The sequence below is a fragment of the Botryllus schlosseri genome, chromosome 5, assembly GCF_051294905.1.
Source record: "Botryllus schlosseri isolate E-star chromosome 5, Bs_hap1, whole genome shotgun sequence".
In the NCBI taxonomy this organism is placed as follows: Eukaryota; Metazoa; Chordata; class Ascidiacea; order Stolidobranchia; family Styelidae; genus Botryllus; species Botryllus schlosseri.
Window position 1 is genome coordinate 5,846,931 of NC_137240.1, and position 22,759 is coordinate 5,869,689.

A 22,759-nucleotide genomic window follows, 5' to 3' on the forward strand; every position below is an offset into this window, starting at 1 on the left:
CCTGTTTTCCAACCACGGATTCGGAAATCGTGTGAGCTGTGAACTGAAATTATACCTCAGTATTTCAACCAATCAAGACCAATACTCAAATGTCTTTTTTTTATAGATAACTAACCTACGCATAGATTCGCACCACCCATCATCACCCTTGCTCGCCGTGAGGAATTGACTACTGAAGTGCTCAGCAATCTGAACGCAGCATGATCGGTTATCAATAGCTGAAGACCCGAACCCTCAAATTAAATAAAGTTGATCTTATTTGAAAGCTACCGTCACGCTGATTCTGAAAATAATACATTAAAATTTCATTAGGACAATGGAACTAACCCGAATTAGCCTTCAAAATCTGAAAATCGGCATCGTGCAGCGATGCAGCACAATCACCATAACAACGGCCTTTGCGTTGTTGCGATTGTTCAGAACAATTCCAATTTGCAGACTTTTGGGGTGCATTTCGAGGGGGTTCCATTGCCCCGATAAGATTTTAATGTATATTTTCGGAATCAATGCGACAGTAGCTTATAAATAGGCTCAACTTTTTTTAATTTGAGTGCTCGGATCGTCAGCGATAGGATTAGCAATTATCTTGCGTTCCAATTGGTGCAATACAATCCGAATCTGGTCCCACTGTATCAATATTGCGCAGAATCCGCGTCCCTGACACTATTTCCGTGTCCGTCTGGTGCTCATCATAGTTATCTTTGGTTTTTATATATTCAACCAATATATTTGGTAGTTGCATATGGTCTTAACATAGAATGTAAAAAACATGTTGCGTTTCAGTTTTGAACTTGATTAATGGGAAAACACGTCGCGTTTTCGGTTTTAAACTTGTTTATTTCAAAAACACGTCGGCGTTTTCCGTCGTTTAACGTGTTATTGGAAAAAACATGCAAAAAACACGTTGAATACACGGTTTATTTTTTACAGTGTGACGAGATAATGCGCAACGTATACGGCGGAACGCAAGCTCCGACCACAATAAAAGCCTTTATGAACGTGAAAACCCTTGTGTGGGAATGGAAAAATGCACTCGACATCCAAAATGAATACGCCCAAAATATAGACCAACGCATCATCGATATAAGAAGTAAAATATACCGAGAGCCCACTGAGCGCAACGATAATACGAGATAAATCGTATCGTATTTATTGACCCACAAAACCCAACCAATTAACCCACAACCTATCCCAACCACTCTAACCTCCTATCCAATCCCACTCCACCCCATCCAATCCCAGTCTACCTCATCCAATCCCACTCTACCCCACCCCCTAAACCCTTACCCCAACCCATCCAACCCTCACCTCCCCAACCCCACCACCACTCCGCACCGAATACCCAATATCCAACCCAATCCATAAACCAACGACTACAAAAACTTGATATGAAAAAGACACCCGAATGAGCACCAGCTAGCGGCGCCTCCTACTACGGCCGAGACTACGAGAAGAGATGAAGACGAGATGCGATGAGATGAACCGAGCGACTACGAGTGCCAACTAAACGGCGGCTTTTGCTACGACGTCGACTACAAATCCATATTCGGCGATGGCTGAGACGAGATGACCCGGAAAGATTTTCTTTATGAAATTATTGATATTTTATGTACATACTTGTACATACGTCCTTTCCTTACTTGAATAAAAATCACTCAAACGGCAAAAAAAAACAATGGCCGCCCACCAACGACCATACTAGCTATTCCCGTGTTATGAAATTCAGCGCTCGGCAAGCCAGTCAACAATGCCCCTAAATTGCCTTTGGCCAAATGAAGAGTATTGTATTCAGAGGTGGTTAGTAACGAAGTACTTCTACTTTTTCGAATTACTCAAGTAGTTTTCCTCTATTTCTGGTACTTAGTCAAGTAGATCGAATATTCTCTACTTCTACTACTACGTCGTAATATTTTGCGATATACTTACTTACTTTTCGCTATTTTCAGTTTGTCAAGTAGAAGTAGTGTAACCCTCCAATTAGAAAGAGAAACTGGGGAATTCTCGGGCTGTTTTCACGGAGTTCTAACTTTCAATTTTAGGAAAATTTAAGACAAATCCAGAATTTCCGTCGCGCTTCACATGAAGTAAATATAGAGTTACAAATATGTTTTCACGAAACTGAATATTATTTAGGTTGCAGGTTGCATTGCACCGCATTGTCTCCCACATGACATATTTCATCACAGTAAATATGACCCATCATAACGATTGAAACTACTGTTTTGCAATCTAGCATTTACCCATCATATCGCAGTATAGCAGCCTATGGCGTGTCCTAATCTGGAAAATTGGGCTATGACTTTTTGAGCATTCGGTCTGTTTTAGCAGACCATCGTAAAAACTGTCTCGACAAAAGACATAAAAATATATTTTGGGCATTTTTGATGTAGTATTAGTACTTCTCGTTCAATTCGTAGTATTACAAGAGATTTGACTATATAAACGCGGACGTTGAGATTTTGTGCAATATTTTTTAATTGGGTTTCTCTGGAGGCTTTTAGATACCTTTTGAGTCAAAAGTTCTACAGCGGTGCGATGACAGATGTCTGAACTATATTATTTGCGCAACAATAATATATGCTCCATGTAACTTGCACATTACGGTTTCCCGTTGGCGTTTTCGTCACTGTGAATTACTAATTATTGGTCCAATACTTCAGAAAACTCTGAACTGAGTGTGTATACTGTTATACCATCTCGGGATTTCGTGTCAATTTTACCGACATGTTCCTAATGGCAACTGGAGTGCAATTTCAACACTGTCGTCGGATGGTTATAATATGGCCTGAACCAGTGTCAGGACGACTTTTTCAGATGACTTGATTTGAATCGACAGTTCAAAAATGTGGATTGACCCGTGGGTCGAAGAAAAATTCAGACACTTTCAAGTCATGACGTAAGCCAGTGATTTCCAGCCTCCTTTAGTTCGCGACCCACTTTTACTGCAATGTTTCAATGTGCGGCCCACACTAGATATCAACAACCAAACGTAATTCAACGTACAATGAGTGGTGTGCGTGACGAGTTAATTAGACGCCCACAAGTGAAATTGCGTGACAATCTGAGAATACGAATGTGTCAAGCTGACAAGAATTCTTCTAATAGTGGATTAGACAAGAGAAAGCGGGTATTCAAGCAATGGCGTAGGTGCATATTCTGCCGCTCTAGCTTTCGTTGAGAATGTCGCCCAAATTTTGAAATAGTTCGTATCTTTTCAATTATCTTTACTTGAAATCTTGTTGCGTTGACTAAAAAAAGGTCACCACTTCGCCACTTCCGCATTACCCACCTTTTACAGTACTTCTGTAGTATTGACTCACATCACATCACGTGATCAACCGATCACTCAATGATTGGGCAGTCAAGTTTTACTGAGCTTCTGTCGGTATTTCACAAATAAATTGGCCGCGGACGGGTTCTGAACGTTTAAATGAAATTGATACTCTTAGGATGTCATAATGCGTGGTTGCCGAATACTCGTATACGGGGCTACGGTCGTTTAGAGCCACAGTCTTGGAGAAAGGAATCAAAAATGGTTGAGAACTACTGCTTGAATAGTCGTAGAATAGCCGTAATCTATCTATGGCAGTGTATTTCTATATTCTATAGACAGCTCAGTTCTCACCTAAGACCTAACCAACCTCCTGTATAATTTAATTCGGACTGATATATATCACACATAATTACTCGACAACGATTATAGTGTTAGCTTAAATTGTATCGTATGGACGTGTGGATGGATTGTGTCTGTTATCATACCAATTTGCTTCAACTTTCTGAGGTTTCATATTCTATTATCTATTTAGATGGCAGTCGGCAAAGTAGTTTAGCAGTTCTAAGTGCGTGCATGTGACATATACTGCGCCCCGTTGATGGTGTAATGAACTCAATATTTGTTACTGGATTCAAAATTAATCGCTACTCAATCCGTAGTTCTGTACTTCTTTCATCTTGCAAATTTTATTGACTTGAATCAAGCCTTGTACTTCGAAAATTCGATACGACTTTGCGATTTGACTCGTGACCTGACTTGGCTGTAGTCAAATTTTTTAATGACACTTGTGACTCGAAGGCGGTGACTGCATCCCAACACAGGTCTGAGCATGTTCGGTATTTGCTGTCTTCGGGGATTATTTATATGCAAGTAATGTAAATGTCAACTAATGTTAGAAATGTGCTTGTTTACGATGGTCTTTTCGAAGGAGGATCTCTTAAAATTCTGCGTAGACATAATAAATGCTTGTTATAGGTCGCAGTCGGGGCCGATTCCACATGACATATCTATGGAAGATTATCGCGACAGTCCACCAGACCCTCAACAAGTTTACGAAACAGTGAATACGTTGGTACCCAACTTTTACTGTGAATGTTTATATAGTATTTTCCGGATCTGTTTTCAGCGTTGTTCCAAATAAGGCCCCGCCAGTTCCTTCCTATAACTACGAGGACATGCGGGTTACTAAAGGCGTTGGAGGTGAAAGGGGTGTTTTTTTTTGGGGGGGGGGGGGGTATTCATGGTGTTTGTCGACTACTACGATCATTGGTCATTTACACCAGGCCGATATTCTTCTTATTTTCTGTAACTGCCGACTTATAGCACGGCCCACCTCTAGGCTTTTTTAAATACACAGCTGACGCGGATGGGGTGGCGAGAAGGAGCATAGGTAAATCTCCAACACCTAGGTATCGGAATTCGGAAGTCGGACTCGAACCCGCACCCATTGGTGTTGCAGCCGCGGATTATACCACTATGCTCTATCTCGCCACCTTGAAAGGGGCGTTGATGGCATGGCGGAGACGTACTCCGGAAAATGCAAAGCACGGCTGGTCACTGCGAATTAAGGAATTAGAAGCGCTTTACTGTCACAAATTTGAGAGTAAAACTGATCGGTTTTACCAGGAATATCAGGTTACTTATTGTTGTTAGGAATTTATACAGCATGTTTTTGTATAAGATTGTAATGAACCTTTAACTGAGGTCGTCAACTGAAAATCCTTTATGTCCACCATCAATACAAAAGATGTACCATTGCTAGGGACGGTGCGCACGCTTGATCGGTTCTGATTCATGTGAACACGAATCTTTACAAACGGTTCACTGTGAACGCGAACGTAATCACAAATCTATGGGTGCCTTTATTTTGTACATGCAAGCTACTGAAAAGCTAATTAAGCTAATGAAAAAGTAAGCTAATGAAAAGTAAGCTAATGAAAAGCTAATGAAGCTAATCAAAAGCTAATTAGGCTAATGAAAAGCTAATTAAGCTAATGAAAAAGTAAGCTAATGAAAAGTAAGCTAATGAAAAGCTAATGAAGCTAATGAAAAGCTAATTAAGCTAATGAAAAAGTAAGCTAATGGAAAGTAAGCTAATGAAAAGCTAATGAAGCTACTGGAAAGCTAAGTAAGCTAATGAAAAAGTAAGCTAATGAAAAGTACGCTAATGAAAAGCTAATGAAGCTAAAAGCTAATGACGCTAATAACTATGCTGTAGCACGGGGGCCTTTCGACCCGCCTGGCGGGAGCAGACCTTTTAACGTGGCCCATGCATTTTAAAGAGAGTTTGGACTCGCCTATAGTTTAATGTGGGCGACATAACTGCCGCAACTTTGACGCGCGTCGCCTACCCCAAAACACGCGGCCCTATGGCCAACCGGCTATACTTGCTCGGATCGGTCCCAGATTTCGCGTGAGCCTAGTCGTGGGGGGTGTTTGGCCGAGGTTTTTTTTTATTTTCCGAAATTTTTTTCGGACTTCAATTTTTTTCAATTTCGTCGCCATGTTACAGGATAGGGAAGTTGGACTTGATCGTTTTTTCGAACCAAAAATTTTTTTTAGCGGAAAGCGTGGAATGTCAACGGATGGTTTAATGGCATGAAAGATTATGACTGTTGTTGAGAGAATCAACAAATATGAAATTCGGACAAAACACAGATTTCTAACTTGGAATTGCAACTAAATCGAGCAAAGCGCGAAAAACAATTTCAGTTGACCGCAGTTTCGCGCCCTCTTCAGTGGGTTTAACGCCTCCAGTTTGAGAACCTCAGACTTAGAATATCGTGGTCTCCCATTGCAATAATATGTACCTAATAAATACTTATTTATCTTGCTTTGCCTATCAGGAGAAACTGTGCGTAATGGCCCTATTGCTTGAACCTGTGGCGGATGGAACAGCTAATAAAACAGAAATACATGTAAAGAATTTAGCGAAAAGAGAACAATATTAAGCTAATAATTGCTTCAAAAGAAAGATTTGATATTAAATCAACATGAATCGACCAACACCTACTTTGACTCCGACTCCAAGAAGAAATTTATGGAGACTACGCTTCAGCAGCCTTGGAAAAAATGTATCCAAAACTCTCAGCCATATATTAGTGCCTGTAAATCCTATTTGCTCTACGGCAGGCGTTCTCAACCTGGGGGGCGCGAGAGATTTTTGTCAATTTAGTCAATGTCTGTATAAATTGTGACTAAACATGTGTTTCACAACCATTCTGAAGATACGATTATTGAAGATTAAACTTAATTCGTATTCTAGAAAGCTTGACAAACTCAAACTCCAGCAGTCGCGCTCAGCGGAGTATAGGCTGACTTAAACTTCATTTGAGCAAATTTTTGATATTCTTTGAAGATTTAGAGAAATTCCAACGTGCAAGTCATTCATTACTTTATAGCTTTGGCAGTAGCCTAAATCTCTGTGCGCTAGGTAGCTGTTGTTGATAGCTGGCCAACTGCACTGCCTAAGACAGACTTATATGCAATTTAGGTTGCCCGGTTTCGCCCTCAATTTGGCTATAAATCAGCACAATTTAATTCATTTCCAAAACTGATCCTGAATTTTCGAGAGATTTTATTTACTCTTAAAATTTTCTTCGCGCAATTCAACAAGATTTCATTTTTCGATTTTAATGCCGTAGCGCCCTTCTTAATTGGAGCAGGAATGGGAATCCTCAAGAAATAACAATTCATTCGCAACTCTCAAAAATTTTCGCGCTCTGCGCGGCAATATGCGCTCCCAGCAACTATTCATAACATTGGCACTGGGGATTTCGGTGCGTACGATAGGCCGTTGTGAAAAGTAGAATAGTCCGGAGTTCACCGGGAATGAATATGGACAGTTTACCATATGCATTTTGCGTCCAGATCGTTCATTGCGGCTATGCCCTGCTGGAATGCGGCCTTAGGCTACATAAGTAATCGAAATGCGGACATGATTTGCAGGAAGGTTGCCCACCTCTGTATTAGATGATGTGCTCTTTTTGACATGACGATAAATGTAAGGGGGTCAGGGGGCGCGATGTTTTTGACCATCGCCAAGGGGGGTGCGTGTCAAAAAAGGTTGAGAACCGCTGCTCTACGGGCATGTCCGAAACAAAAGAGGTACAGTCAACTATATATGAATATGATTAATTTTGAAAAGACCCATTCGTTCGGTGAGGTTTACGCACAAAGTCGTAGCCAGGAAAAGATAGTGGGAGAGGGGAATATTTTTTGAACAGTCCTTCACATGACAACAACAAGTGTTTCCCATGAACACGATACAATTTTATTAACGTCAAAATAATTTTTTTTTGCCTTTGGAGAGACGGATATTAGGGTTGGATGTGTGTTAGGGTTTTAGTTGGGGTTAGGGTTTCCCAAGATTACGGTTAGGGGAGGGGGATGTTAGGGTTGGAGGAGAGGGGGATATTAGGGTTAGGCGAGAGTGGGATGTTAGGGTTGGGGGGGGGATATTAGGGTTGGATGTGGGTTAGGGTTTTCCAAGATTACGGTTGGGGGAAGCAGATATTAGGGTTGGAAGAGAGGGGTATATTAGGGTTGGATGTGGGTTAGGGTCAAAGATCGGGTTGGAATATCCCACGTTTGGGTTGGGGGATATTATGGTCTGGAGAGGGTGGGATATTAGGGTTGGATATCGTGTCCCTCCCCCCAAATCTGATCTTGAGATACCCTAACCCACCTCCAACTCAAATATCCCCCCCCCTGACCCTAATATCTCCTCTCTCCCAACCCTAATATCCCCATCCCAGCCGTAATATCCCCCTTCCCCAACCCTAATTTCGGGATACCCTAACCTCAACTTTGACCCTAGCCCACATCCAACCCTAATATCTCCATTCCCCCAACCCTAATATCCGTCTCTTCAAATTAAAAAAAAATTATACCGTGTTCATGGGAAGCACTTTCGGGTGTCATGGTGAACACTGCTTCGATCTCGGACGTATATCGAAGAAGCGCCAATACTTTTTCAGTCACGTTGTATATATATCCGGTAGGTAGAGCTTGTATCAAAGAGTTGAGCCAGCAAAAGGTGTGCTTTTACAGGCTGAAGATTTGGGAGCCAGAGATCATTTTGCAATTCTTGATCCATCGGTACCATATCCTATATCTCTCAGGACATTCCAACATTTCGCCCTCCACATCGCCCCCCTGTTGTGTTGTCGTCCCCTTCTATCTTAAAATTGCCCCCTGCGGGCGATATCGCCCACGTTAGGAACCCCTGGCCTATGTTAAGTAAAGAGGTGGCATGTTTCAATGTTCTCGTCTGAGTATTAAACCTTTCATGTATATAAGATATTTAATGTAAGCTAACAATGTGGTTTTTGAGTGGATCTGGATATTCTATTGAAGAGGCATATATCGTGATTATTCTGTTAAAGTGCACTGTAATTCTAGAGTTACCGTATTTTCGTGTCTCAATTTCGGAAACTCTTTAGCGTTCCCTAGTGTTGATATGATGTCACACTGGAAATGCTTTGCCTATCCATTGTTTACCGGAGTATACAATATACAACAAATGCCCTTTGGAAAATAAACTTGACCTTTTTGGAAAAAAAAACTTTTTTAAAAAGTTGTATAATTATGCCATAATTATGTAAATACTTCCCAAAAACATGTTGTATGAGCCTACGGACGACGAATATCACCTGATATAGCCGATGTATATAATTATGAGATGAACAGATTCTTGGAGATACAGAACCTCAATATACAATTGAATAGTATATTCATATTTATATCATATTCATAATTATGAGATGGTTGGAACCCTCAAAATAGTCGGCTCAACAGCTATAGTACGTAGATAAAGATCATTGGAACGGAATTAATGTTTCTATGATGAGGACTGCCGACCGTCAAATGCTGCGACGATGTAGTCCTGGTTTAAGATATTTGTGGTCCGTTTATTACAGGGGTCGGATGTTAGAGGAGCTATATTTACCCTTTTTAATTGTGAATATCATTCCAATATGACGTCACAATTGACCATGTGTGACGTCATGGCTTAAAAAAAGAAGAAGAAAAAATCTTTGGAACAAGGCTTCGTTTTAAACATGTTTGTTTTAAATTGAATTTTGTTTTAAACACAAACCTAGGGCTACCAGACAATGTATGAGCCACATCCATTTGTACCTCACTTGACCATTGTTTTTCTGCGCTACCATCAGGGCTTTGGAGCAGGTGTAAATTTGAAATTGCTGCACTCCTGGGCTCTCTTTTATCATGAATTAGCCACGGCTTCAGCTCCGGAGCTCATTGATACCACTGCTCCAGCTCCGACAACTATCAAATAGTTCAGTCAGTAGTCCGTAACAACCGTTACAGCTATGAACACTTAAGGGCCGTCGCGCCGTACCGTCATTTTGTGTGGGTATGCAATCAAAGTCTCTGGGACGTCATAATTAGTCCATATCCACTGTCGATAACATCATAGTCGGATGAGAAAGCACACCACACCATTGCGGTGTACAGCATAAATAAAGAGATAAACATATATAGAGACATAAGAGACAATTTTATTGAATAGAATTGCATTCAAAAATACAATACATGCTCACGCGATATGATCCTTAGGGTAGAGATGGTGCGAACAGCTGAAAGGTTCTGGTTTTTAAAATTTCTGCGTGAACGCGAGTAGTATATACGATCGGTGGCACATTGGTGATTTTTGCATGGGGTATCATAGGCGGGGTGGCGAGCGGCTGGGAAACCGGGGGTGGCGAGCGGCTCTTATGTCTTATGGCGGGGGTGGCGAGCGGCTATTGCCTCTTATGGCGGGGGTGGAAAGCGGCTCTTATGTCTTATGGCGGGGGTCGCAAGCGGCTGGGAAATCCAGGGCGGCAAGCGGTTCTTATGTCTTATGGCGGGGGTGGCAAGCGGCTATTGTGTCTTGTGGTGGCACGGTAACCCTTTTCAGTATAGGGATCGGTCGCACCCGGCTTCGTTGTTGGTATGTCGTACTTCGTGTTGAATATGTATCAAGTAAATAGTCATGTGAATGAACCTTTGTTAATGTGTATATCGTAAATTATTATATATGATGTCGTAGTTTAGTCGTGACAAATGACCGATCATGTTCTAACTCAAGTCTTTCCTCGCTATTGATTCCTACGTAACCTGAATAATATTTTCAGATCGGATTATTCACACCTTCCATATACCGCTGTTTCGCACCTACAGAATAGTCTGCTGTTCACAGTCGCAACTTCATCGCGATAGCACAATTTTCACACCTCGATCAGTAGAACAACACCGCGCTAACCCAGTTGTCGAATCACATAGGTCAAACATTTTACGTGAAATGAAATATTGTATTGTGGTATACAAATATGCAAACTATTCTTTCAATTCGACAAGTCTAGTTAACTGATCGATTTTCAATCTGCCGACACAGTTTTTAACACGAGTGAGTTGATATTTCTTCCCGGGTACGAGCGAGGCTTTGGTCCATTGATCCAGCACCACCTCTCCAGTATCATCTTTCAATGTAAAACTATATAATTTCAACTTCTTTCCGGTGTCAGAGTTAACCGTCGTCTCCTCTCGAGAAACACACGTAGCGGCGATCGATACGTATTCATCTTTATTTCCGTATACCGATTCGCAGGTCAATAATGGGTATTCTCCAGTCGTATGTCTCGATTTTCCAAGCAGGGTTACTGACGAAGCCCGACCCAGTAATACAGCAGGTTTTCCAGTAAATTTATCAATTTGGACCCAACCGGATTTGACCATGAGTTTTTTTCGTTTGGAGAATGCTTTCTCAATGTTCCCGAACAATTCATGATTGAAACACGTGAAAGATATCTCTTCATTATTACCGTCGATGAATATACCTTTGAGATATTGACTAACGCCACCTCTTTTGGGTGATGAAACGAATTTGACACCGACGTGGAAATTTGAAGTTGCTCCGACTTGCATACTGTTGACGCTGTTCGATGTCATATCGTTTGGTAAAGTGAGAGTCATCAGCAAATCCGTCGATATTTATAGAATTAGGTGCGTGGTATTGAGTGAGTTAACAGTCTTTGTATAATCCTGATGACCCGTGTGAATAGACTTAGATTGAAATAAACTTTACAGGTGTTCTGTAAGAAAGGATGCCGTTCACAAGTGACAAACGACACGAATTTTCTTCTTACCCTGTCACTTATCAATGTACTGTAGTGAGTATTCAAGATGTCTGTTGCTAAATCTCTGTACACCGCTAGGGTACGTATCAGACATGGGGTAATCGCGATTAGTAATCGTAATCGATTACGACGATTACAGCATTTTCAAGTAATCGTAATCGCAATCGATTACATTCGAAAAAATCCCGAAGTAATCGTAATCGTAATCGACTACTTCCCATATCTAATCGATTTATTTGTGAAAGAACGATTACTTTTTATTTGTACATGGACTATGACATAAACTGAACATTCGTGAACAAGGAAGATGTATTATATCAGGTTCATGATAACACAAACGTCTGATTTTTAGGTGCCATTGCTCATTATTACGTCAGAAGTAGCCTATTAGCTTTGCTAGTCATTGCGTAAGAAGTATCCACAGTAAATAGATATTCGATGTACGTCACGTACATTCGCGTGATTGTAAGAACACCCGCCGTGCTGTATATCAGGTTATCAACCCGTTCCACGCGCCAGTACCCAGGGGCAGGATAATTAATCACCACTCTACCAAGTAACTTGTGTATTGATGTTTGGTTATGCAAACGCAGTTTGACCGTTGCTGCTTGGCGAGCAGTAGGCCTATGTAGTACGTACGTACAACGGACAGAGATTTGAAATTTTGTACTCGTCAAATATAACATTACGGTTTCCACAACGAAGCAATAAAAATCAACGGTTGCTGATATATATCACAACCGAGCCGTTTTTGACGTTTCTCGTAGCGGCAGCTTGCCGTACATTATCTGTATTAAAATGAAGGCAGAATTTTATGTTCTCTTCATGTTATTCTCATATTACTCTATTTGAAACATGCGCTAATCGTTATTTCATAATTCTTTACTCAACATTGGGACCTGCCGCCATAGCCATGGGCTTATATAATATACATCATGTTAGCGTGGGTTGTAGCTAGAATCAGGACCAAAACAGCTATTCGTCCCCCAGTCCAAACGTTAGTTTGTGGCCCCCATAGGGTGATAATTTAAAGTTGAAGACTGAATTTCGTCAATAACATTGGTAATCGCATTACATTATTATTAATTTTTATTCCTCTCTCTCTCTCTCTCTCTCTCAGCCCCCGATGGTCAGATTTACCTGTAGAGCTGGGGGCACGTAATTCATAACTATAACGTCTGTTATCTTGTTATAATTACTTTAGTGAATGTAGTTAATTCGTGATTTCCGGTATGTTATATAATCAAAAGATATTGTTGTATCCCTAACGTAGCAGACTAAAAGAAAAACTTTCGTGAGACGCACACTCAAATTGTCATGTCTTTAATGCTCTGTGGGTGTCCGGGTGGCATTTGCATTGTGGGCTCGGATTGGAAGGACTGGACTATTAGTCACGCCCACCCAGCGCGGCTATTGACAATGGACACATACCCTCAGTTTCGGCCAAGGTCTTTCTTTAGTAGCACACTTCGTGAAGTCGCGTGTTGGTCAAAATTGCATATGTCTTTTGGTGTGTCGTGGCACGGTATTGACTGGAACCTAAATGCCTATTGCTATAAATTAGGGTTGCATTTAGAACAAAAATAAATTTAAAGAGAGCATGTTTACAATATACCCTTGTTTAAAACATGATTTTTATTTTTTTTTCATGTTTTTTAATTTTTTTTTCAAGCCTTGACGTCACCAATGTGGATTGACATTGACAATTGAAAATATAGGGTAAATATAGCTCCGTTGACGAAATATCTGTACTATAACTGTTTAACCGAATATTTTGAGGGGTTCCAACCATCTCATATCGATGTACGTCGGCCAAATCGGGTGGTTATTGTGGAAAGCTTTTACACAATTATGGCATAATTTTACAAATTAAAAAACACAATTTAGTTTTTTTTAAAGCCTTTGTTTAAAACACTGTTTAAAACAAGTTCTAAACAATGTGTTTTAAACAACCATTTGTTTCAAATGCATGCCTACTATAAATTATACATGCTTTTTTGTTGAGGGGGAGACGTATGCATTCCAAAATCAAGCTTATCTAGAGAGAATTTTCAAGTAAATTAAATCTTTCGAGAATACTCTATAATTTTTGTTGGTTTACGAAATACTATTGAGTCCCCCCGAGCTCGCTCCCCACCCTATTGGGAAATTTGGGGTGCGGCAGTCATGGACCCGGTAAGAATGCAATTGGTTGGGTGCGATAAATCGTCCTCTATAAAAATGGGCAATGGGTACATTATGACGTAACAATCAAATGACGCATCTTTTTTAAAGGGGGTTTGTTATCTCATTAGGCCTTTTCAGCGCAATCCATATATTGTCTTCCAATATAACTTCTAAAATGCAAAATGAATGTAATCGTGAGTAATCGTGATTACTTTTCCAATGTAATCGTAATCGTAATCGACTACTTCCTGATTTTGCTGTAATCGTAATCGTAATCGTAATCGCGTCATTCGGAAGTAATCGTAATCGCAATCGATTACATTCTTGAAGTAATCACCCCATGTCTGGTACGTATGTCACTTTTCATCGCCGCAATGCTTATGACACTAAAAACCCCATTCCAGTCGATGCCGTATGATCGAATCGAGTTAATCAATGCGGTGAAATCACACTTTCGAACACAGTTCACGTTTTGTCCATATACATAGAAATCTAGTACCTTATGGATGAATTTTTCCGTTTCGCTAAAGGCGGGGGTTGTCAAGTTATGATAGTACATAAGGTAATTCTCAATAATCGCGCTAGTTGTCATACCGAGTATATGTAACTATCAACTGAAAAAGTAAACCATGAGAATGACACCACAAGGTGTTAAAATGGTGTAATATACCACTCGGATTTTGAAAAACAGATGCCCGTGGTGGTGTTTTGATCTGTGTGACATAATAAAATCGTCCGTTTCGCTAAACAGGAAATTCACTAAAGCACAGTGCGCTGTGTGATTTTGAAAAACAGATGTCCGTGGCGGCGTTTTGATCTGTGTGACACACTAAATACGTCCGGTTCTGAAATTCGGAAACGCAGCCTGTTTGCAAGAGGATTACGCAGCGCGCGCGACCTATATTTCGAATGACCTGCGCACTGAATTGTTTCGTCCAACCGCGTGCTACTATCGAATTAAATCTATAAATAGACAACACCACGATCCGATTGTTATACTTCGCTGTCGCAGACATAAACGTTGGTTGGAGCAGTTGGAATAATTATTATACAATGGTCGAGGCTCAGATAGATAATCTTGAAAACAAGCGCCTGAATTAAAGCAAAGAATTGAAACGGTGAGTTATCACTGTTCAGAACTAGTGAACACGATGTAATTCTTTATGTTGTTGAACAGACAGAGCAAACTCAAGGTTCAAGTTGAATACACGAGTCTGGTTCAAGTTGAATACACGAGTCTACTGGTAAGTTATCTGCTATAGCACTATATTTGCGGATATAGTTTGATGTTTTACTTGTTTATTAAGCATAAAGAGTCAAGGAAGACACCGCCAAAGAAACTAGATTGTAAGTAACGCCGGTTTAATATTCGAAAGTGTTGAATTTGACCCTGTGTTATCAATTTTACAGATGAGTCGACGACGGAGAAATCGCGTTCGCGAGGAAGAAGACACACCACCAGAAACAGGCGACCAATACCAAGAAGTTGTATCTCAGAACTGGCAAGCGATATAATCATATGTAGTGAATCAGAGTTGGTGCGTGTATAATATCCGAGTCATCGATCGGGAGCTACCGGATGTTTTCCGCGATATCCAAGCGATATTTTTCTCAGATTCGACCCGTTTCAAAGTGAATTTCGCGTATGGAATCATTTTACATAACATCGCGGCTGGGAGATTTCGGTATTTTCATGCGTCGGCGAACATCGATAGCGTATTAGAAGTCCCAGTGGCGAATACATCACTAGCTGAATTCGACGAATTTGTTGAATCTATAAGGTTGGAAACGGCACTAGATGTGTTACAAGACTCTCGACCAGATACAAAATACCGGTAGGTCTGTCTGGCTAATGTACAGTTTTACGTATACCCCACAGATGGTTTGTTGATTGGTTGAGCTTATATCGAAATACCGCCAGGACTTGCACAATCAAGATGTGCCACGCCATTTATACGTCAAAAAAAAAAACTACGACACCGATGTGTCTTTTCATGATCTCGATCATTTGCAAAGCGACCCAAGAAAATAATCCTGTCATTGAATTTTATTGAGATGTACTTGTATATATTGTGTGTGGTGTTATTGTGATTTATTTGTGCATTTTGCTTGTTTGATATGATTTATTTGTATTGTTTGGTAATGTATCATTTGTTTTCCAGGTGGATAATATTACTTCATATCTCAAGTCGGTAATGTCATTAGATTTAAATAGTTTACATATAAAGATTACATTGGTGCAGGGATTAAGGATTTAATGAGTAAGTTATTCTATATTCGTACTTTGATTTATGAATATAATTTGTTATTCGTTTATCCACCAGACACAACAAGCGCGGAATTAAAGAATTTCATCGGTGAGTTATTACTGCTAAGAATGATAGGAGTATGATGTAATGATTTTACTATTGACCAGATAAAGCAAACTCAAGGATTAATACCAACACCAAAGTCTTCTGGTAAGTTATCTGCTATAACACGACATTAGCGAGCGTAGTTTAATATGTCACTTGTTTAGTATACAGAACCAAGGAAGATACCGACAAAGAAACTAAATTGTAAGTAACACTAGTTTAATGTTCCCCAAGTGCTGAATTTGATCGCTCGCATGATATCGATTTCAGAGATGAGTCGACACAGTCGGAATCACGTTTTTGAGGATGAGAATACACCACCAGAGATCGAGGACCAACACCAAGAAGTTTTAACTCAGAACCGGCAAGCGGAGGAATCGTATGTAGTAAACCAGAGGTCTCAAACTCAAATGTGCTGGCGGGCCAGTTCTCCAGTTTTGACGACACCGCGGGCCGCAGCATTTATAGGGGTATTCTATGTCTTTCCAAGTAGGCTTTATTTGGCGGGAATGAATCTTCCTATTGAAAGTAAGCCGATCCAGCAGACTGACAGTGAACACACATCGTCAAAATGTGATTTTCGTTTGTATCAATTTAGGCCAGGCACGAAAAGAATCATCACATTTATAACAATTTGAGTAGAATTGTTGTTGTACTTGATATATATTAACTATAAGATATAGACACCATATGGGCGGACAAGTGTATGATGCCATCATAACAGCTATCGGGTTATAAGTTTCAGCTACTATGAATATTTTGAATCCAACAGATTGATAATAGAGACTGATCTGATATAAAAACATTTTAAAGTTGAGCATTGTAATTCCAATCCAGGATTCGGGTATACTTCTGATAAGTAGGCTATTAATCTCATGGCCAAATATCTTCAAATATAGGAGCAGAAAAAAAAACATAAATATAATATAAATATATTAATGAATCTGTCCTAGTGATTGAAATGCCGGAACGCCGAACGACCCATTGCTGTTACATCGTTGGAGCGTATCACTACGGCATTCGGTACCTTCAAGTGGCCTTAATAACATGGTTTAGCGACCAAAGATGTAACTAACAGATTGCCAATGGTTGCCATGACTATACTTGCTTGGTTAGCGAAATACCAAGCTGCGACCTTCTGATCTATTACTATTCCCTGATACGCGATTAGTTTGTTGCGTCCATGGTTCTAACAAATTTATGGCATTCCGAGTCACTCCAAGTCCCCTCGAGTCATTTTCATTTTGTCATCGAGTCAGCTCGAGTCTGAGTAATTCTAAGAAAGGTTGCGTCCAAGTTCAACTCACAAATTTCAGTCTAGAATCGTCTAAGGGTCCGGTTTTGTCATCATGAATTGAAAATGTGGCGAAATAGTGAATGTTCAACTGCATGGTATAGCGTTTGCAATTGATGTGATAGTGAAGTTTGATGAATAGTTTAAGGCTTTCGGGGCAATTTAAGAGGGAATTTTCACTTTATAACCTGAAAAGATATATGTGACACTTATATTTTGTCAAATTAATAAAAATCTAAAATGTCGTCGCGGGCCGCACAAAATGCTTTGGCGGGCCGCGTGTTTGAGACCTCTGTAGTAAACAGTAGCCACGTGCGCAATACTAGCGTCATCAATCGTAAGCGAGCCGATGTTTATCAAGAGGTCCAATCGATCTGGCTCTTCAATCTGCGGTTCTATGTATACCCAGATGTCGGCTTGTTGATTGGTTGTGTTGGTATTAAAATACCTCGCGGGCTTACACAATCGAGATGTATCTTGACATTTACACGCCGAAAAAACACTGTGCCATACAATGACAATCTGTGTGCTTTTCGCTGTATTGCCCACTCACTAGGCAAAGATACCAAAGATTTGGCTCGACAGTTCACTTCGGTGTATGGTGTAAATGTAGAATCTGGTGTGACTCTTGACATGTTGGACGATATTGAGGATTTGTTGAATGTGGCTATATTTGTGTACACCAAGACTGATGGTAAAGCTAGTGCTCTGCGTCGTAGTACGTTTGAAGCGAAACCTGTGTACTTACATTTAGAAAATGCACACTTCTGCCTCATAACAAACATAGACCGATATATGGAGAGCTATCGATGCGATGTTTGTCAAAGATTTTTCAATGACCAGTACGAATTGACCAGACATAAATGTACAACGGAGCCTGTTGAAGTGTTTCCCGGTGGTGTTTATTCACCTCCTTTAAATATATTTGAAAAGCTTGATTTGGAAGGGGTGTTTGTTCCTCACCAGCTTCGTTATTTCAAATACCGTATCGCGCTTGATATTGAGAGCATGTTTGAGAAGTGTGATATTCCAGATTCCTCCAAAACTTCATGGGAGTGCAAGCATATTCCCATTTCCGTTAGTATATCTTCTAATGTGGAAGGTTACTTGGAACCCCATGTAATTGTCTCAAACGGCGACCCAAACGACTTGTGTGCGGAAATGGTTGATAACTTTCATGATATTCAAATTGAGTCATTTAGGTTGTTACAGATGGAATATCAACACTCATTGGACATGCTCGAATCTAAAATCACCGAGATGAAAGCGCTCGATCCTTCCGAGAAAAAAAACACCACTTGAACGTTTACAGGAGGAGTTTATGCGATATTTACAACAAATCCCTGTTTTGTCGTTCAATGGCGGTCGGTATGACTTGAACTGTCTCAAAGAGTACTTGATGGGTTTACTCGTTGATGAAAATCTGAGTGTATTGAAACGCGGTAACAACTTCCTCTCTTTGACAACCAACAGACTCAAATTTTTGGATATTGTGAATTACTTGGCACCCGGGTTCTCGTACGATGCTTATTTGAAAGCGTTCAAATGCAGCGCCGCTAAAGGTCATTTTCCGTACGAGTTTCTGACTAGCTTGGAAAAGTTAGATTATCCGACTCTACCTAGCCACAGCGACTTTTACAGCTCGCTAAAAGGTCGTAATATATCCACAACTGAATATGAAAACTGTTTGAAGGTTTGGAATGATAACAAAATGACCACTTTACGTGATTATCTCAAATGGTACCACGCAATCGATACTCATTACTTCATTGAGGGGTTAGAAAAACAATTTCAATCTTTCAAAAGTCAATTCAGTGTGGATATATTCAAAGAAGCTGTCTCCCTACCCGGGGTTGTATCGAGGCATCTTTACAATAGCATCCCGCGCGATTTCACCTTGTTCAATGATAAACACCAGGATCTGGTTTCGCTATTCAGAGACAATTTAGTGGGTGGCCCGTCGGTCATTTTCCATCGGTATCAAAAGCAGGGTGAAACTCGAATCAAAGAATTGTTTTACAAGGAAAACGCTCAGATTACCCAACATGTAACAGGGCTTGGCAGCAATTCGTTATTCCTTTTTGCTTTGAGTGAACCTAGTCCAACTGGCTTCCCGGTACATTGGCAACCACTCGACGCTGAGTGTACTAAATTCATACCTGTAAAGACCGCCCCGAAATGGGGGAAGACAGCAGCTCAATGGCTAAACTGGTATTCGTATACCCACAATGTACATGTCCACCATGCTTTTAATGGACATGAAATACGCGTAAGAGCCCGTAATTATCCTGCTGACGGGTTCTATCGTAATTCCGCCGGTCGAGGGGTAATCTTGTCTTTTCTTGGGTGCTATTTTCATGCACATCAGTGCAGATTTGGTTGTGAATACTTGGAACGTCGAGAACGAACTAAACGTGTTCATGATTATTACAAAAGTCTCAATTATCAAGTCATATGTAAATGGGAATGCGACTGGCGCACGGAGAAACAGGAAAATCCTGATAGTGTGTGATATCTTAATGGCATTTATCCGCAATTGACTAGAACCAAGTCTGTCACTGCGCATAAATTGATGGAGATGGTAATGACCGGTACTTTCTTTGGATGTTTATCAGTCGATATTTTTACACCGTCGCATTTACAAAGGAAGTTCGTTGAACTTTGTCCGATATTCAAAAATACGATGGTATAACGCGAACATTTGACAGGTCACATGAAACAGTTCGCCATTGATCGTAAATTACTCACCAAACCCACGCGCATGTTAGTTGCTTCATACTGGGGTAAGAAAATCTTGTTGACCTCTGACTTGATCAAGTGGTATGTAGAGCACGGGTTGATTATATCAAAAATTCACGAAGCGGTCGAATTCACAAAAAAGACATGTTTTGACACCTTTGCGAAAAATGTCTCAGACTGTCGACGAGCTGGAGACCGCGACCCTAACCTGGAGAATATTGCCCTGACACAAAAATTAGCCGGAAATAGCAGCTTTGGCCGCGTCTTGATGAATCCTCGTAAATACAAACGCACCTCCTACTGCGATAGAAGTGAATTGGGCTCCCACGTGAAGGATCGTTTTTTTTGTGAAATATGCCGAATTGAACGCTGATCTATTTCAAATAACGAAGCGACCTAAAACGATCAAGTGGGGTAACTGTATTCAAGTAGGATTCTGGGTGTATAACAATGCTAAGCTCAAGATGTTGTCGTTTTTTTATGATTGTCTGTGTAAATATTTCCGTGACGAGTGCTTCATGCTATTAATGATGGACACAGACTCCCTCTATCTCTCGCATTCAGCCTAATTCGACGATATTCTTATCCCCGAGAAAAGAGATGAATTTTATCTGGGATACGAGAACTGGTTTCCGCGCTATTTTTGCGATGAGCACCGAACTGAGTTTTTTGCTGATCCGGTTTCTTTTGACCGATCGCGACAGTGTTGCAAAGACACGTATGCGTATTACCTTCGTCAACCGGGTTTGATGAAAGTGGAGTATGAAGGTGGTACATCTTTTTGCGGTCTCCAATCCAAAAATTACTTTTGTGATGGGTCAAAGAAAAAAATAGCTTCCAAAGGCCTCCAGAAATCCAACCAAATCGATTTCGAAACTTTGATGGGTGTCTTGACATCTAAGGAAGCTACCGGGGGAGTGAACAAGGGTTTTCGGTGTAGAGATGGGGGTGTCTATACGTACAAACAACAGCGTTTAACATTTTCCTATTTCTACGCCAAACGTCGAGTGCTCGGGGATGGTGTGTCGACCCTACCACTGAATGTGTAATTGTGTGTTATTTTATTTTATTTGTATATTTTGTTTGTTTGATGTGATTTATTTGTATTGTGTGTTCATGTATCATTTGTTTTCCAGATGGATAACACTATTACCTATCTAAAGTCTGTCATTAGATTTACACAGTTTACATGTAGAGATGATTACCTTGGTGCGTTCGACAACTCGCAACGTTGATGTTACCCGGTTGATACAAAGCAGACCACCGGAACTTATGCTCCATGGTGAGATCCATAGTTGTATGCAACATCGCAACATCGTTGGATTTTAAAGTGTTATGAATCCTCTTATTATTTTGCAGATCGGGATCAGTTGCGTGATGACCTGAAGCGTTCGTAACACTACAACTTCCACTGACGACGAGGGACAGATGAAGATTTCATAACCCGTGGAAAATTGTCAAATCGAACTCTACTTGGGTTGTATATTCCACTAGAACAAGATGACTACAACAGTGGATATTCCCAACCTTGTTGATATATAAACACATGCACTTTATCGAGTTTTCAATAAACAACAAATGATGGAATTGATCCACCCATTCGCCTGTATTGTGAGTGGTCCTTCAAGAAGTGGAAAGACTACTTTTGTTGCAAAGCTGATTAGGCATGCGACATCAATGATTAAACCAAGTGTATCCAGAGTCGTATATTGTTGGCGACATCAGTGATTTAACCAAGTGTATCCAGAGTCGTATATTGTTATAATAATTATCAGGAGGTTTTCAATACGACGCATAATGTAGAATTCCACGCCGTTCTAGATATTTTAGAAGAGTTGAAGGTTTGCTCTGAAGACACCTTGATTATAGTGGATGATTTCATGACTGAGACAGCGAAAATTGCAGACTACTTTACAAGATTTTCACATCATTCGGCCAAGTCAATTTGTTACACACACACACACACACACATAGAACCTATATCACAAGGGTAAAGGCGCACGTGACTTGAGTCTTTCGAGTTCGTATATGGTGATTTTCAAGAATCCGCGCGACCAACAGCAGATCAGTTTTCTTGGTCGACAAATGTATCCAAACTCTAGATTTTTAACAGAGGCTTATCGTGACGCTGCTAGGCAACCACATAGTAATTTATTCCTTGATCTCACGTAAGAAGCACCTGAAAATCGACGAGTTATGACTAGGGCAATTTTTTTGACCTAAAAAACGGAAGATTTTGACCTAAAAAATCTAAATTTTGACCTTTTTTGACCTAAAAAAACTGAAATTTGACCAAATTTTGACCTCACGGTATGCAAATTAGGTGTTTTCGCATATAATGTTAAAATTGTACTACTTATCTTCATTTCTGGTTGGAACTGTCTGTCCTTACAAAGTAGATTGGCCTGAAAAAACGTTTTTGGCTCAAAAACTGACCGATTTTTACATGAAAAACTAGTATTTTAACGAAATCTGGCCCTATGAAGAATTCCAGTAGTTACATTACGTATTCTGGTGGAAATAATTCAAATTTGTTGTAGTACAACGAAAGATCCTTTCCTACATTCTCGGGTAGAAAGTGTCTGTCCGTACTACGTAGCTTGCCAAGAACGGAGAAAGAACGTTCAACAGCAGCATTTGTTGACTGACAACACTCAAGTTGTGTTCACACTGCTGGTGACAAACCGTGTTGCTTCATTCTGACAATGTTGTCTATATCACAATTTTTCAGCTTGCGGTACGTTGACCATAAAACCATGGCACTATTTGTTTCATTTGACCATTTATG

General features: G+C 40.3%; 1 protein-coding gene and 2 long non-coding RNA genes across 6 annotated transcripts in view; 2 read left to right on the top strand and 1 right to left on the bottom strand.

The window, feature by feature from the left end:
- LOC145439661 (uncharacterized) overlaps window positions 1–22,759 on the top strand; it is a 129,984-nt gene that overhangs the window by 64,909 nt on the left and 42,316 nt on the right. The gene's annotated exons all lie outside the window — the stretch shown is intronic.
- LOC145438772 (uncharacterized) lies at window positions 14,461–15,313 on the top strand. Its single transcript, XR_013915022.1, has 3 exons — window positions 14,461–14,777; window positions 14,809–14,931; window positions 14,995–15,313. It is a non-coding gene; the product is annotated as an uncharacterized LOC145438772 (long non-coding RNA).
- Window positions 22,171–22,759, bottom strand: part of LOC145439675 (uncharacterized) — a 79,182-nt gene continuing 78,593 nt past the window's right edge. Inside the window, exon 5 of the long non-coding RNA XR_013915314.1 lies at window positions 22,171–22,331. This is a non-coding gene — a long non-coding RNA (uncharacterized LOC145439675). The remainder of the gene's footprint in view (window positions 22,332–22,759) is intronic.